This window comes from Cibotium barometz, chromosome 12 (genome assembly GCF_041138505.1).
Source record: "Cibotium barometz isolate CiBa-2024 chromosome 12, ASM4113850v1, whole genome shotgun sequence".
Taxonomy (NCBI): Eukaryota; Viridiplantae; Streptophyta; class Polypodiopsida; order Cyatheales; family Cibotiaceae; genus Cibotium; species Cibotium barometz.
Genome location: NC_141057.1, coordinates 58,539,882 through 58,545,881, shown reverse-complemented (window position 1 = coordinate 58,545,881; position 6,000 = coordinate 58,539,882).

Sequence of the window (6,000 nt, the reverse complement as noted above, 5' to 3'; positions counted from 1 at the left end):
AAGATTAATCTATGCTTGAGGTCAAATTAATTGCTTTTTTCTATGCTTTTAGTTTATGTATTTCGTGAATATTGATGATTCAATCCATTATGGGTTAATGATCCAATTAGGGATCATTCTAATCATTCCCTTAATGATAAGCTTTATGTTTTAAAATAATTGAGATTTATCAGTCACATAGCAGCGGAGCTATGGCAAAATTTTTGTAAAAATTACACATAAAATAATTTCATTCAAAGCATGAAAAAAAGACTTCCTACCATATTCTAGGAATTATCATCCTAGATTTATTGAAAGAATTTCATTGTAATCATAGAGAAATTGATTTTTATATTATGCATAATTGATTTTCATGCATAGAGGTATGCATAAAAGATTATTATTTTAATATAAAAGTGTTATTTTTATCATAATTGAATAGAGGTATGCATAAAAGATTATTATTTTATTGTAAAAGTGTTACTTTTATCATAATTGAATTTCATGCATAGAGGTATGCATAAAAGATTATTATTTTAATGTAAAAGTGTTACTTTTATCATATTTAGATTTCATGCATAGAGGTATGCATAAAAGATTATTATTTTAATGTAAAAGCGTTACTTTTATCACATTTGGATTTCATGCATAGAGGTATGCATAAAAGATTATTATTTTAATATAAAAGTGTTATTTTTATCATAATTGAATTTCATGCATAGAGGTATGCATAAAAGATTATTATTTTAATGTAAAAGTGTTACTTTTATCATAATTGAATTTCATGCATAGAGGTATGCACAAAAGATATTTTTTTATACTAAAAGTGTGATTGTCATCATAAATGGATTTTATGCATAAATTAGATGCATAAGAGAAATTCTTTTATTCTAAAAGTGTATTTCCTACTAAATTGGATTTATGCATGGAAAGATGCATAAGGAATTTATTTTAATCCAAAAGTGTCATTCTCATTTAAAATGAATTTATGCATAGGAAGATGCATAAAAGATTGATTTTTATTTCGAAAGTGTTAGTCTCCTTAAATGGAATTTATGCATAAATAGATGCGTAAAGAAATCTTATATCAAATATAAGAATTCTCTTGTATTCTATAAATAGATATGGGAAGTGATAGGATGTGATAAGATGTGTATGAGATGTGATAGGATGTGATAAGAGGTGTATAAGATGTGATAGGATGTGCTAAGATGAGTTAAGATGTGATAAGATGTGTATGGGATGAGGTAAGAAGTGTATCTGATGGGATAAGATGTATATGGGTTGTGTGATATGGCGAGAATGGATGTGATGTGGATGTATGAATGTAGATGTCTTGCTGTATATGTTCCGAGAGTGAATAAAGTTGAAATCTTTGTTCTTGTCTTGAGTCTTGCTCTCTTTGAGACTTTTCTTGGTGGTTACTCCTAAATTAATTTTCTCTTAGTCTCATATTCGTGCATCTTGCGGAATTACCCCAGTTTGCGAGATGAGGACATCTCCCGTTTTTCAAGTGGGAGAGAATGTAAGATTCCTCCCCAGCCTCTCAAGATGTCCAGCATCTTCCCGTGTAATTAAATCCCTCTTCAGAAATATAAAAGATCTTGTTTCTAACTGTTTTAACCTAGAGAGAGAAAATATTCTAGAGAGAGAATATTCAGATTTTTAATATTTTTTTTTGATAGAAAAATATCTCATCTTATTAAAATGAATTCCCCTGAAACAGAAATTCAAAAAGAACTTTCCAATGTGCAATTGGAATTAATTGGAAATGGGTATAAAGGACCTTAGCCTAAGGGTCTAGATTTTCAGAAATTTTTGGATTATGGTCCAATTAAGGTTCCTATGGGCCAATAGGATCAATCCATGTGTGGGGAGGAGATAAATCCAATTTGCAAAAGAAATTATCCAAAAATGAATAAATGCTCACATAAGATGAAGAGTTGACTAAGGACAAGGCTAATAGTTAAAAAGGGGAGATATTTAGAAGTAAATACTCACATAAGATGAAGAATTGACTATGTACAAGGTTTATTAGTAAGAAACTATGAGTAATATCAAAAATATGAGATATTTTGGGTATAATGATTCCATTTTAACACATATGTAAGGAAGGGGAGTCCCTTCAATGAGGTGCCTACTTCACATGCTTGAATGAGTTTTAAACTCAAAAATAATGTGATATTTTTATCTCTCCTCTCTCTTGAACCAAACCAAATCAAAATGGAACCAAACCGAATCAAAAAGTAACCAAACTGGGTCCAAAACTAGTCCAAATTCAACCAAACTGAATCTGGAAAATTCTAGAAATCAGTTAGCCTTGGTTTAGAGCCTCCCTCTCCTATAAATAGAACATGAGTACTTTGAAAAAAATAGGAGAATTTTACTATACTAGAATTATGCTGAAATAATGCTAATTTTTACTATTCTCTAAAATTCTCTCCAAATTGGAGCGGAATTACCCCAGTTTGCGAGATGAGGACATCTCGCATTTTTCAAGTGGGAGAGAATGTAAGACTCCTCCCCAGCCTCTCAAGATGTCTAGCATCTTCCCGTGTAATTAAATCCCTCTTCAGAAATATAAAAGATCTTGTTTCTAACTGTTTTAACCTAGAGAGAGAAAATATTCTAGAGAGAGAATATTCAGATTTTTAATATTTTTTTTGGATAGAAAAATATCTCATCTTATTAAAATGAATTCCCCTGAAACAGAAATTCAAAAAGAACTTTCCAATGTGCGATTGGAATTAATTGGAAATGGGTATAAAGGACCTTAGCCTAAGGGTCTAGATTTTCAGAAATTTTTGGATTATGGTCCAATTAAGGTTCCTGTGGGCCAATAGGATCAATCCATGTGTGGGGAGGAGATAAATCCAATTTGCAAAAGAAATTATCCAAAAATGAATAAATGCTCACATAAGATGAAGAGTTGACTAAGGATAAGGTTAATAGTTAAAAAGGGGAGATATTTAGAAGTAAATACTCACATAAGATGAAGAATTGACTATGTACAAGGTTTATTAGTAAGAAACTATAAGTAATATCAAAAATATGAGATATTTTGGGTATAATGATTCCATTTTAACACATATGTAAGGAAGGGGAGTCCCTTCAATGAGGTGCCTACTTCACATGCTTGAATGAGTTTTAAACTCAAAAATAATGTGATATTTTTATCTCTCCTCTCTCTTGAACCAAACCAAATCAAAATGGAACCAAACCGAATCAAAAAGTAACCAAACTAGGTCCAAATCTAGTCCAAATTCAACCAAACTGAATCTGGAAACTTCTAGAAATCAGTTAGCCTTGGTTTAGAGCCTCCCTCTCCTATAAATAGAACATGAGTCCTTTGAAAAAAATAGGAGAATTTTACTATACTAGAATTATGCTGAAATAATGCTAATTTTTACTATTCTCTAAAATTCTCTCCAAATTGGAGCGGAATTACCCCAGTTTGAGAGATGAGGACATCTCGCATTTTTCAAGTGGGAGAGAATGTAAGACTCCTCCCCAGCCTCTCAAGATGTCCAGCATCTTCCCGTGTAATTAAATCCCTCTTCAGAAATATAAAAGATCTTGTTTCTAACTGTTTTAACCTAGAGAGAGAAAATATTCTAGAGAGAGAATATTTAGATTTTTAATATTTTTTTTGGATAGAAAAATATCTCATCTTATTAAAATGAATTCCCCTGAAACAGAAATTCAAAAAGAACTTTCCAATGTGCGAATGGAATTAATTGGAAATGGGTATAAAGGACCTTAGCCTAAGGGTCTAGATTTTCAGAAATTTTTGGATTATGGTCCAATTAAGATTCCTGTGGGCCAATAGGATCAATCCATGTGTGGGGAGGAGATAAATCCAATTTGCAAAAGAAATTATCCAAAAATGAATAAATGCTCACATAAGATGAAGAGTTGACTAAGGATAAGGCTAATAGTTAAAAAGGGGAGATATTTAGAAGTAAATACTCACATAAGATGAAGAATTGACTATGTACAAGGTTTATTAGTAAGAAACTATAAGTAATATAAAAAATATGAGATATTTTGGGTATAATGATTCCATTTTAACACATATGTAAGGAAGGGGAGTCCCTTCAATGAGGTGCCTACTTCACATGCTTGAATGAGTTTTAAACTCAAAAATAATGTGATATTTTTATCTCTCCTCTCTCTTGAACCAAACCAAATCAAAATGGAACCAAACCGAATCACAAAGTAACCAAACTAGGTCCAAATCTAGTCCAAATTCAACCAAACTGAATCTGGAAAATTCTAGAAATCAGTTAGCCTTGGTTAGAGCCTCCCTCTCCTATAAATAGAACATGAGTCCTTTGAAAAAAATAGGAGAATTTTACTATACTAGAATTATGCTGAAATAATGCTAATTTTTACTATTCTCTAAAATTCTCTCCAAATTGGAGAAATTGGAGCTTCCCTCTTTCTTCAATCCCCATTGGTGGCTCCATCAACATACTAAACCAATTGATTGGTTGGGGGCCTCTGCCGTGAACAAAGAATCAAGTAATTTGTAAGGTAAATGGTGAATTTTGATCTTTTCTATAATTTCTCAATGTTTCTCTCTTCTCAACCCCTCTCAAGCTTGAGAAGCTTAATTGGAATGGTTTTTGAATGCTATTGAAGTTAATTGATGAATGGTGGTAAAGAATTACATAAATTGATGAATGCTATTGAAGTTAACTGATGAATGATAGTAAAGAATTACATAAATTTTCATTAATGCTTAATTCTAATGGTTTTTATGTAATTTCTCTCTCTCACTCAAGAAATGGTCACACTCATGACCTATTCTCAATCCAAATGAAGCTTTTCCTTAATCCAAGATTAATCTGAGGCCAAATTAATGGCTTTTTTCTATGCTTTTAGTTTATGTATTTCGTGAATATTGATGATTCAATCCATTATGGGTTAATGATCCAATTAGGGATCATTCTAATCATTATCTTAATGATAAGCTTTATGTTTTAAAATAATTAAGATTTATCAGTCATAGCAGCGGAGCTATGGCAAAATTTTTATAAAAATTACACATAAAATAATTTCATTCAAAGCATGAAAAGAGGACTTCCTACCATATTCTAGGAATTCTCATCCTAGATTAATTGAAAGAATTTCATTGTAATCATAGAGAAATTGATTTTTATATTATGCATAATTGATTTTCATGCATAGAGGTATGCATAAAAGATTATTATTTTAATATAAAAGTGTTATTTTTATCATAATTGAATTTCATGCATAGAGTTATGCATAAGAGATTTTTATTTTATTGTAAAAGTGTTACTTTTATCATAATTGAATTTCATGCATAGAGGTATGCATAAAAGATTATTATTTTAATGTAAAAGTGTTACTTTTATCATATTTAGATTTCATGCATAGAGGTATGCATAAAAGATTATTATTTTAATGTAAAAGTGTTACTTTTATCATATTTGGATTTCATGCATAGAGGTATGCATAAAAGATTATTATTTTAATATAAAAGTGTTATTTTTATCATAATTGAATTTCATGCATAGCGGTATGCATAAAAGATTATTATTTTAATGTAAAAGTGTTACTTTTATCATAATTGAATTTCATGCATAGAGGTATGCACAAAAGATTTTTTTTATACTAAAAGTGTGATTTTCATCATAAATGGATTTTATGCATAAATTAGATGCATAAGAGAAATTCTTTTATTCGAAAAGTGTAATTCCTACTAAATTGGATTTATGCATGGAAAGATGCATAAAGAATTTATTTTAATCCAAAAGTGTCATTCTCATTTAAAATGAATTTATGCATAGGAAGATGCATAAAAGATTGATTTTTATTTCGAAAGTGTTATTCTCCTTAAATGGAATTTATGCATAAATAGATGCGTAAAGAAATCTTATATCAAATATAAGAATTCTCTTGTATTCTATAAATAGATATGGGAAGTGATAGGATGTGATAAGATGTGTATGAGATGTGATAGGATGTGATAAGAGGTGTATGAGATGTGATAGG